Raw genomic sequence first — 12742 nt, 5'->3', positions numbered from 1 at the left:
CAGCTTCATGGAGACGGTTGCAAATGGTCCTCGCCGATACCCCAGGAGCAACAGTGTCCCTAATTTGCTGGGAAGTGGCGGTGCGGTCCCCTACGGCACTGCGTAGGATCCTACGGTCTTGACGTGCATCCGTGCGTCGCTGCGGTCCGGTCCCAGGTTGATGGGCACGTGAACCTTCCGCCGATCATTGGCGACAACATCAATGTACTGTGGAGACCTCTCGCCCCACGTGTTGAGCAATTCGGCGGTACGTCCACCCTGCCTCCCGCATGCCCACTATATGCCCTCGCTTAAAGTCCGTCAACTGCACATACGGTTCACGTCCACGCTGTCGCGGCATGCTACCAGTGTTAAAGTCTGCGATGGAGCTCCGTACGCCACGGCAAACTGGCTGACACTGACGGCGGCGGTGCACAAATGCTGCGCAGCTAGCGCCATTCGACGGCCAACACCGCGGTTCCTGGTGTGTCCGCTGTGCCGTGCGTGTGATCATTGCTTGTACAGCCCTCTCGCTGTGTTCGGAGCAAGTATGGTGGGTCTGACACACTGGTGTCAATGTGTTCTTTTTTCCATTTCCAGGAGTGTAGAACAAGCAGACACCGCCATGAATGTTTAGAACTGAGCCCTCTATTTCGAATCGAACTACCCCTTCTTTGAACATATAGGACAAGGACCCAGAGCAGAACTCTAGATGGTTCCTCTCTAGGCATCTCATAATTCTTCCTCTGTCTTTAACCAACCTTCCGTGCAAAATTGTCTCTAGTATAATATGTAACTGACCAGAAGTAGAAGGATACTATACCCACTACATTCGACGTTTCGTGAAGGAACGTAATGAGCTGAATTCCATGTAATCAGTACATTTCGAAATTTTGTTTTTGGAAAGAGTATAACAAGCTTTCCAAACTTGTACTGACAAACGATAGTGATACAGACTGGTATTCTCATTCCAAAACTGTGACAGCCGTATTGCGAAGACTGTTCATAAATGGTTCAAATGGCTCTCAGCACTATGGGACTTAACATCTGAGGTCATCAGTCCCCTAGAACTTAGAACTACTTAAACCTAACTAACCTAAGGACATCACACATATCCATGCCCAAAGCAGGATTCGAACCTGCGACCGTAGCAGTCGCGTGGTTCCAGACTGGAGCGCCTAGAACCGCTCGGCCACCAATGGCCGGCGAAGACTGTTCCATACCAGTCTTACATCACAGGTCCAATTACACATGACATTTCTGAATGAGCCTGATACATTTGAAATTACTGTGGTGATAACAGATGGTTAAGAACAAGGAGAAATGTATGATATATGATATATGTATAATAGAGGTCCAGATGGAGGGAGTCTGACATACACCTGACACACATTAACAATGCAACTTTCTATCCTACTCACAACGTTTAGAAACTTTAAGATGATAAAACTACTACCTTCCACACCAAATAGAAAGAAAGTAACATAGATTCTTTGTTAACCACGAATTATATAGCTTTCAGGAAGTATACAGCACCCACTGCTCACGTCTGATCTGAAAATATACTTTGCTCGTATCAGTCCTATGAAATGACAACCAGCAAAGGAAAATGCATGAAACAACGACTTCGTATGATGAAATAGACAATCGCATAGGTGTGGTGTTGGAAATCTGAAATTACCCGCAATGCTCCTCTACCTGTGGGAACAGAACGCACTCTCTTCCACCCACTACATCTGTCTAGAAAAAGTATACACAGGAATTGCAGTACCTCAGAGACTCCCGCTAATAATACAGAATCACTGCAGGCAGTTATGAAACTGATGACTCTACGTCCAATATGCGGCAGATATTGAGTATGTCGCATAAGTCTTCGTATGTCTAGAAAAAAAGGTGCCAAAATATCTTTCCCGTCGGTTTGGTGGACACGATTAATCACACATGCGCTGGATGTCCTCTGTTGACTGTGGTATGTAGAGGTTTGCTGTTAAGTTTATCAGGTAGATACTGCTCTAAGCCACACATAGAACATCCAACTGTATAACAGTCGAATGCAGCTGAATCCAAACAACTGATACACCCCGAGAGAGCAACAGAAAAAAATAATTTAATGTGTTATAAATGATATGCCACACCATCTCCGATTGTCTAGAATGTATAATCAATCCACCACTATATCATATCTCGGTACAACCCCTCTCAACCAATTACTCCATCTACTTTCTATCATCCTTTAACGCAGTCACATGTCAGTTTAGAGGCAAGATGGTTCTCTTTCCCGAGAAAGCATCAAACGCAGCATTCAAGTTGAATGTATCCCTAGTACCTCAAGCGACATACAGCAGAATGTTGTTGAGAACCATGCAGCAACTGTTCTGCAACGTATTTGTTAGCTGACAGCACATTATTGTGATTGTTAGAGAGTACAGAGGAGCACATTGTACGTAGTGTCTGTTATAATTTATAACATATAAACAGTCTTGCACAAGTTCATATATGAGATCCAGTCTGTAGTTGTATATTGCACCCACCAGACTAATATAATGTTCTTTAGCTAAGGCACCTCACAAAAATCTACAAAGTGGTTGCCAATAACTCTGGGGCCACACCCAAGCATATGATCTGAAATATACAAATTTATTACTCTACATATGGTGATCACCCATATTATACAATCTATACCAGTACCCCTTGATAGGTGGGTGGTTCTTACCAACACAGTGACTCTTTCCAGACTGTAAAAGACATGTGTACCAAGTTTGGTTGACATCAGTGCAGTGGCTTAGGAGGAGATGAGGAATATACGAGGATTAGAACTTTAGTAGTGGCAACTAATTATTTACAGCTCGTACAAAATAGATACGTGTTTTAAAGTTTTACTGACGTTCAAAGCAGTCACGAGCATTGTGTATAACCCGCTGCCAGCTGGTCGTGTTCCAAAAATGAACAGCATAGAGACGTAAGTGCTGACACTTTCTGCAGCACCTGACCATCATTTTGCAGAACAATGCTCAAGCACGTACAGTGCAAGCTGTCACTGATTTATTTGACTGATGGGGCTGCTGAGTGCTGTACCACCTATTGCACTCCCTTGACTTAAGCCCTCGTGACTTCAACTTGATTTTTAAACTGAAGGAAACACTTCACGGCATTCGCTTCAGAACTGTTACAAATTCGTCGGGCAATACACCGCGCCGCTCGAACTGTCAACACAACTGCCACTGTTAAGAGTATCCTACGACTTCCATATCGCTGGCAACGGGTTATACGCAATGCTGGTAACTACTCTGAATGTCAGTAAACCTTTGAAATACGTATATATTTTGTACGAACTGTAAATAAATAGTTGCCATAATTAAAGTTCCAATCCTCGTATATACATATATACATCCAGATTTGTAATTTGTGTGGAGTGCGTTTAGCAACTACTTGTCTGAAGCCACTACCAGCACTAGATATCTTTTTGATATGTGCAAAGGCATGGTTAATACCAACTGTTTGATCGTGGTGTGCCTTTCTACCCTACGGAATCAAGTTCTCCATATATTTCCTATATATTTCACCGTTAATTCTTAATTTATTTAAGTATTCTCTTATTTGTCTACGCTAAACTAAGGTGCCTCATGATTTATTCTTGTTTGTAGGGGTTTAGAGCACATGACCGCAATATTTTGTAGTGATGAGCCACTTTCAGTTTCAAGGTGTACTCGCTCTCTGATGGTTGGGCTACAGTGAATTAATGCTGACGACAGCAAAGTCTCATCTTCAGTCCGTTACCGAGCCTCAGCGCCTCTGCAATTGGTAGCTCGTCTGGGGTTATTCGTTGGTAGTCAGTGACGTGGCAGTGTTTCTATGTTGAAATACAAGTTGTTTTACCTTCATGGCAGTTACTGGGGGCGTGTTTTCAGTGGTAATGTTAAGTAAATTCTGGACTTTCCAGTTCTTTATTTACAGCATAAATCTAATAAAATGGTCACACAAAAGTCGTTTCAAGCAGTTTTTCACATTGCTCTGTTTTGTGCAAGCCCATAGTTACAGGAGCCTATACCCGTTTGACGTTGCTTACTGTAGTCAACTATTACTCCCGTTGCTTGCATGCTTGCTTGCTAAATTCTTGATGCCAGAGGATATGTCCCATTAATCGATCACTTATTTTACTCAACTCCACCAGCAATCTCCTGAAGCATTTAAAAACCTCTTTCTCTCTTCGTGTCGGAACTGCTTATAATTCACGTTTCACTTGCGTACAAGGCTATATTCCATCGCTTAGAAAAACATTCCAACAGGACCCTCATTTAAATGTTGACTGCTGGCATTAACTGACACAGCCGTTGGCTAAGATACAATTAAGCGTCAAATAAATTGGAATAGGCATCTGTATTCCAATACAGATATACGTAAACGGGCAGAATAAGTAGCTGCCTTCAGCAACCCTATATAAGACAACAAGTGTACTGCTACTACAATGGTAGGTTCACAGGATTTAAGTGAGTCTGAACGTGGTATTATAGTCGGCGTACAAGCGACGCGACAAAGCATCTCTGAGGTAGAGATGAAGTGGGGATTTTCCCGACCATTTTACAGATGTACTGTGAATATCAGGAATTCGGTAAGACATAAAATCTACGACATCGCTGCGGCCGGAAAAAGATGCTACAAAAAAGAGACCAACGATGACCGAAGAGAATTGTTCAAGGTGACAAAAGTGCAACCCTTCCGCAAATTGCTTCAGATTTCAATGTTGAGCCATCAACCACTGTTCAACGAAACATCATCGATACGTGCTTTCGGAGCCGCAGATCCATTTCGTGTACTTTTGATGACTGCACTACATACAACTTTTTGCCTCGCCTGGGCCCTTCATCATCGACATTGGACTGTTGATGACTGGAAATATGTTCCCTGGTCGGACGAGTCTCGTTTCAAATTGTATCGAGCAGGTGGAAGTGTACGGGTATGGAGGCTGAGCAGGGGTCTGTTCAGCTGATGAAGGCTCCATAAAGCTGTGGGCTGTGTGCAGTTGGAGTGATATGACCCGTACGTAAACATCCATTCAAGTCCATTGTGTATTCCGACGAACCTGGGCAATATCAGCAGGGCAATGCGACACCCTATACATCCCGAATAGTTGTAGAGTGGCTCCAGGGACACTCATCTGAGTTAAAAACTTCCGCTGGCCACAAAGCTCCCCAGACACGAATATTATTGGGCATATTTCAGATAAAATCTTCCTGGCAGATTAAAACTGTGTGCCAGACCGAGACTCGAACTCGGGACCTTTGCCTTTCGCGGGCAGGTGCTCCACCAACTGAGCTACCCAAGCACGACTCAAGCCCCGTCCTCACAGCTTCACTTCTACCAGTACCTCGTCTCCTACCTTCCAAAATTTACAGAAGCTCTCCTGCGAACCTTGCAGAACTAGCACTCCTGAAAGAAAGGATATTGCGGAGACATGGCTTAGCCACAGCCTTGGGGATGTTTCCAGAATGAGATTTTGCAGCGGAGTGTGCACTGATATGAAACTTCCTGGCAGATTAAAACTGTTGCCGGACTGAGACTCGAACTCGGGACATTTGCCTTTCGCGAGTAAGTGCTCCACCAACTGAGCTACCCAAGCACGACTCAAGCCCCGTTCTCCCTTCTGGATATCTGGGATACCTTCCAACGTGCTGTTCAGAAGGAATCTCCGACCCTTCGCACTCTTACGGATTTGTGGACAACACTGCAGGTTTCAAGATGTGGATTCCCTCCAGCAGTACTTCAGATATTAGTCGAGTCCATGCCAATTCGTGTTGCGGCACCTCTGATGCTGGCGGAGACAGGCAGGTGTACCAGTTTCTTTGGCTCTTCAGTGTCTGCTTCTGTGCTGCTGGTAATTACCAGGCTTTCAAAACACATGTAACCACTTAATTATTTTATGGGGCAGTGACTTGAGTAAACATTATTTGAGTGGAAGGATATGAGCAACAAAATGAAGAGTATGATTCTACCTGTCTTGTTAGAACATCATGCAAAGGTTTAGATACGCTGCGTGACAAACAGAGAACAACCGTGACCTCTGCTTTGTTCCCATAGAAACCGTAATGTTATTTTAGATACAAAACGAACAGTCCTTCGTCAATATAGACGCAGCGAGCACCAAGCCGCCCTCATTGGGATTGACACCCAGGTCCATAATACGTCACTTGACTACAATGGAACTTTTAGAAAGCAAATCTTCGCACATTGGACAATAATAATGAAAAATACACTCCTGGAAATTGAAATAAGAACACCGTGAATTCATTGTCCCAGGAAGGGGAAACTTTATTGACACATTCCTGGGGTCAGACACATCACATGATCACACTGACAGAACCACAGGCACATAGGCACAGGCAACAGAGCATGCACAATGTCGGCACTAGTACAGTGTATATCCACCTTTCGCAGCAATGCAGGCTGCTATTCTCCCATGGAGACGATCGTAGAGATGCTGGATGTAGTCCTGTGGAACGGCTTGTCATGCCATTTCCACCTGGCGACTCAGTTGGACCAGCGTTCGTGCTGGACGTGCAGACCGCGTGAGACGACGCTTCGTCCAGTCCCAAACATGCTCAATGGGGAACAGATCCGGAGATCTTGCTGGCCAGGGTAGTTGACTTACACCTTCTAGAGCACGTTGGGTGGCACGGGATACATGCGGACGTGCATTGTCCTGTTGGAACAGCAAGTTCCCTTGCCGGTCTAGGAATGGTAGAACGATGGGTTCGATGACGGTTTGGATGTACCGTGCACTATTCAGTGTCCCCTCGACGATCACCAGAGGTGTACGGCCAGTGAAGGAGATCGCTCCCTACACCATGATGCCGGGTGTTGGCCCTGTGTGCCTTGGTCGTATGCAGTCCTGATTGTTGCGCTCACCTGCACGGCGCCAAACACGCATACGACCATCATTGGCACCAAGGCAGAAGCGACTCTCATCGCTGAAGACGACACGTCTCCATTCGTCCCTCCATTCACGCCTGTCGCGACACCACTGGAGGCGGAATGCACGATGTTGGGGCGTGAGCGGAAGACGGCCTAACGGTGTGCGGGACCGTAGCCCAGCTTCATGGAGATGGTTGCGAATGGTGCTCGCCGATACCCCAGGAGCAACAGTGTCCCTAATTTGCTGGGAAGTGGCGGTGCGGTCCCCTACAGCACTGCGTAGGATCCTACGGTCTTGGCGTGCATCCGTGCGTCGCTGCGGTCTGGTCCCAGGTCGACGGGCACGTGCACCTTCCGCCGACCACTGGCGACAACATCGATGTACTGTGGAGACCTCACGCCCCACGTGTTGAGCAATTCGGCGGTACGTCCACACGGCCTCCCGCATGCCCACTATACGCCCTCGCTCAAAGTCCGTCAACTGCACATACGGTTCACGTCCACGCTGTCGCGGCATGCTACCAGTGTTAAAGACTGCGATGGAGCTCCGTATGCCACGGCAAACTGGCTGACACTGACGGCGGCGGTGCACAAATGCTGCGCAGCTAGCGCCATTCGACGGCCAACACCGCGGTTCCTGGTGTGTCCGCTGTGCCGTGCGTGTGATCATTGCTTGTACAGCCCTCTCGCAGTGTCCGGAGCAAGTATGGTGGGTCTGACACACCGGTGTCAATGTGTTCTTTTTTCCATTTCCAGGAGTGTATATTCTTCAGCTCAAAACCTATATGGGATACTAGGAGATTCCTTTTCGTCAGGAATGTCCGTATCGCCTATGTTGGTTTGCTTCTACTGTCCTTCTTGATTCTTCAGTGACGTGTTATTTTGCTTCTCATTACACTATTGATTCCACTCAACAGGTCCTGCAATTCATTTTCACTTTTATTGGGGATAGCAATGTTGTTAATAACTCGTTTCATTGATAGCCTTTCACCCTGCATTTTAATCTCTCTCTTGAAACTTTCTTCTATTTCCGTGATTGCATCTTCGATATAAAGGTCAATCAATAGTGCGAAAAGAATGCGTTTCTTTCTTAGACCCTTTTTAACTCTGGCATTTTCCTCCTAGTCATCCATAATTACTCTCCTTTTTTGCTTTCGTATATATTATATGTTATGCTTGTTTCCCTACAGCTTAAACCTATTTTCTTCAGAATTTACAGATTCATGTTTTAATTACATTTTCAAGCGCTTTTGAAGGCCCACAAATCCTATGAAGGTGTATTGATTTTTCTTAATTCTTGTGTCCTTTATCAAGTGCAACCTCAGCCAACTGCCTCTCTGCTGGCTTTAGCTTTCCCAAGCCAAACCCTAGAGATCCCCATTTTCTACATGAATAGAAATGGATTTGACTCCATCCATGTGAACAGACAAAATAGAGACTGCACTCCGAGCCATCGACCAGGGAAGGCACGACTGAGATGCTTCCGGACATCAACGGACATCCGGCCTGCAGCGTCGTCATGTAGTAGCCACATAACCCTTCGAGTCGTCAGTGGCACTCCTTCCAGCAGGTGAGTTAAAGTAACCCACAAGAAACGCCGATAATTCCGGCCTGTCTGGCGACGTCGATGGAAGACTGGTCCCAAAGTACTGTCGCCAATTTTCTCGACCCACACATTGCGGATGCACCAACGGTGATGATTCGCTGTCACCATACCATGAGGGTTCTGCATACTATCCCTCAGATGATTGTTATGAGAGTTGAATATACCATTCCATGTAAAGGTGATCTAATCTATGAAAAGGATGTATGACACATATCCTGGAATTGTGGTTGTCTGGTGAAGAAGTCAGTAACAAAACTACTTCCGATGTGAGAAGTATGTCGCTAGTGAGCCCCGAAGAAGCTGTAACTGATAAGGGTCGTAGCAGTTGTCATGGAGAATGTTCCACACGGTCGTCTGCCTTACCCTGTACTGGCGGGCTGACTGCCTGGTACTGACACAGCAACGCTTTCCACGGTGTTAATCATATTTTGCTTCAAGTCTGGTGTCCGAATATTTTGGGTAGGTCCTTCATGATTTCCTGCTTCCTGAAACGACCCTGTCTTAGACAAACGGTGAAACCCTGTTGCAAACCCTGAATCCTGTGGTTCTTGTGGGCGGGGATAGGTCTCCTGATACTACCTTGCTGCTCACTGCCAGTTGCCTTTCCATAAGTAAACACCACGTCGGCAAATTCTCGATTCGAATACGGAACCATTGTGTACAACGCTATATCACATCCACTACAAGCCGAGTCAGCAAGAGAAGTGAATCGGACACAATATAACAATGATTAAGACAGGAGAGGACGCAAGGGCATCACGTGTGAGGGACAGCACCACCCTCTATGGGGAAATCACGCATACTGTAACTCTGTCTGCATAGTACTGCGCGTATTAGATCGCATTCGCTGTAACAAAGTATGACTGAATAAATAGTCTCTAGCACGGAAACCACGTATTTCCGAAGTAAGTTAGTTAGATCTTTTTTGTTCCGTATCCTCTCATCGATCAATCGCCAGAATTTTTACACTGGGGAAAAATCACCCTGTATAATGCTTTTTTATTCAGTGAATATTTATTAGACTAATATGCCAATATTAAGTAAACCAACTAAACTTTTATTATTCAGAGGTGGTGCGTAATAGGTTCAGTCGCGAACTTAATAGGGGACGTTGATGAAATTGACCAAAAATTTCAATTTTTTTGTTTGTTAGTGCAAGTCATGGACAAGATGTTCCCAAAGCTTCAATGTTGAAATCGCATCGGAAGTGCCTGAAAATTAATTAAAAGTGTGACACGGCCTCCCTGCCACGCGAAGCTCAGAGAAATAGCAACCTCTGCATTCACCAGGACAGGCTTCCAAACTGTATCGTGGATCTTGTCACGCCCACTTACAGGTTTATGGCCGATCCTGCACTGCTCCAAAATGAGTCTTTAAATTCACTCATATGGAAAAGATGCCTTAAAAACACTTTTGCATCTACTACAGTTGTCAGAATTGCAACTTATGATGCAATTATTAGAAAGAATCGGCTTCAAGATAGGAAATTTTATTCAAGACATCCAGAGAAAAATAGATTTACAGCCCGTCTCTGCAGCTGAAAAGTCAGTTGAGGACCTGGTAAAGGAGAGATGACAGACAACAAGAAACCAGAAGAGAAGTCGTGAAGGGAAAGACGACCCAGAGTACAAATGTGGTGCCTACTGAAGAAGTGACATAAGGGAAAAAGTTAGGTTTGACTTCAAGTTGCGTTTCCTGAAAACTTTGTTTTTTAAAGTTTATGTACCATTTTCTCAGGATCTATGAATACTAGAATTATGAAATTTTGTACACATATTTCTGGAAACCTGATACACGTTTTCTCAAGAGCAAATTTTGAAATTCTGTTTGCAGGCTGAGATATGGGGCAAAGTGCTTGGGATTTTGCATGAATTTAAAATTGTACTTGTGGAAATATAATTAAAAATTATGAAAATTCTCCTATTTGACTTATTCCAAAAACCTCATGAGAGAAGCATACAACACATAAAAAGATGAAACAGAGAAATTTTTGTAGCAATCTCTTGAATACTTACTGAGAAAAAGGAACATACATTATTTTTTAAATAAAACTTCAAATTTCATTAAAAAAGTTGAATATATTTAATAAAAGGATTTTATATGTAAATGTATTACTTTCATGTAAAGCGTGATACAAAATTTCATGGGCATGTCTCCAAAACTGTGGATTTGGTTAATTTTTGAAAAAGTGTGTGTTTTTCATCAACGTTCGCCCTTAAGATATCATATTGGTCATTATGAATTTTTGGACATTGCGTTAACCTTCATGTTTTGGACAAAGATACGGAGACCCCGAAAACACATTTCAATGCCTAAGCTCTGAAACTAATCATTACTCCAGCAGTAATGGCAGTGCCTAGGTCCGCGCTGAATCCTACCGTCAAGTATGCAGAGCTGCTGAATCGCTATTGGAATGCTGTTTGTGCTTCCTTTTTTACTGTGTCTGTTAATATATAACGATCGGAAAAATATCGCACTAGACTAATGTGGGAGAAAATGCCGCTTTTAAAATTAGTTTGTTCGTATTGGGAAACAGACCGACGTTTTCCGCCAGTGCTGGGCGTCGCATCATAGACGTGAAGAGCAGAATTTCTTTGGGCTGATCCCAGTTAAAGAGTGCAGAAACGAAACTGTAACTATCGGCCGAAACACCAGGGAAAATGCACCTAGCGATTCTTAGAAGGAAGACTCCTCATCGCAACCCCCTCAGATTTAGTGATAAAAGGACCGAATGGACATCCTGTCAAAACCTTAATAAAGCTCAAGCACGAAAACAGCAATACGCCGCACTGGACAGTGACAAAAAAAGCAAAGTAGAAACAGCGAACGGTTCAAGGAGAAAAACTGTAATATAGAGACTGTACGAAAGCAATTGCGACGTGGTTAAGTGGTTACGGTGTTGGGCTAGCAAGCGGGCAAATCGTTTTCAAACCTCTATAAGTGCCAGTTTTTTAAATTCCACTCTTCCCTTTATGCAAATTTGAGTCTGTATCGTGGTGTAACGTCCGTTTACAACAGTGACGTGTAAGGTAGGAATCTATAAAGACAGCTGGTTCCGCACGTCGACTCTATTATCAGGGGAAACTAACTGGCTTTCGAATGGGAACCGCAAGCCTTTGACGACAAGGCGACAAGGCAATCGAATCCTCGACCGGAAATAATGTCTGGTGTGTCATACACAGCACTAGTGTGTCATATGATAGTAATCTCTTATCAATTCACCTAATTTGTAGAACTGGTAAGTGCGTTAGATATGGCTCCTTTCCGATACAGGTGTTCGTATGAATCTGGTCACTACCATGGAAATAATGAAAACATAATAGTTTGCTACATATGCTGCAACAGAAGAAAGCAACAGTTTCACAATCACACAGTTTCTCTGTGCTGTGTCAAAACATATGATCTTAAAGTTTCTGAAGTTGTGTTCCGTTTTGGAAGTCTTCACTCCTGAATTCTTTTATTGCAGCATAGTTCACGCCCGTCTATTTGTTGTTTTGATTCCTGTAAGACGTGTGTGATATCTCGCCTGCTCTCCCTCCCTATTCATCAGATTTGCATACGACGGTAACGATTTTTACCAAATGACTTGTATTCCATAACCAATGTATAGTAAGACAACTGGCAAGACTACAGGAAGAATACAAAGATTTCAATGGACGTCAATGTCAGAATACTGCGAAAAAACAAGAAAATTATATACGTCTCGACGGAGTTTTGAACACGGCTCGTGAGCTTCGCAGGTCAACATCAAGCCACATACTCATGACACATTTGCTATATAAAGCTTCTCTTTATTACACTTCTTGTTCTTGGACAGTTCACTGTTCTTATTTTGCTTTTTTTCATAGGTCAGTACACCTTCTTGCTGTTTTCCTGCTTGATCTGTGTTCAGTGTTTGACGTGCTGTCCACTGCGTCATCTTACCACTAAATCGGAGGGGGGCTACAATGGGGAGTTTCGCTTGTAAGGAGAGGTGTCATGTATATATAGTGGTTCACCGCCAGGCAAGGTCGTGATGTCCTTGGTCTATTTCCTCACTCCACTACTTACGGGTCACTGTGAACATCATATCAAAACCTTAGCCGGTTTTATCAGCCGAGGTAACCGTTTTAGATTTGGTAACATTATGGTCGCTTTTGATATGGTGCCGCTGTTTGCGAATGTGCTTATAAAAGGCTTTTTGGATGTAGTATCCCATTTCATTGTAGGTGACGTGATCGAACTGCATAGGTATACTATTACGCCATC

This window comes from Schistocerca gregaria, chromosome 6 (genome assembly GCF_023897955.1).
Source record: "Schistocerca gregaria isolate iqSchGreg1 chromosome 6, iqSchGreg1.2, whole genome shotgun sequence".
Lineage (NCBI taxonomy): Eukaryota > Metazoa > Arthropoda > Insecta > Orthoptera > Acrididae > Schistocerca > Schistocerca gregaria.
This window is presented reverse-complemented; position numbering follows the sequence as displayed.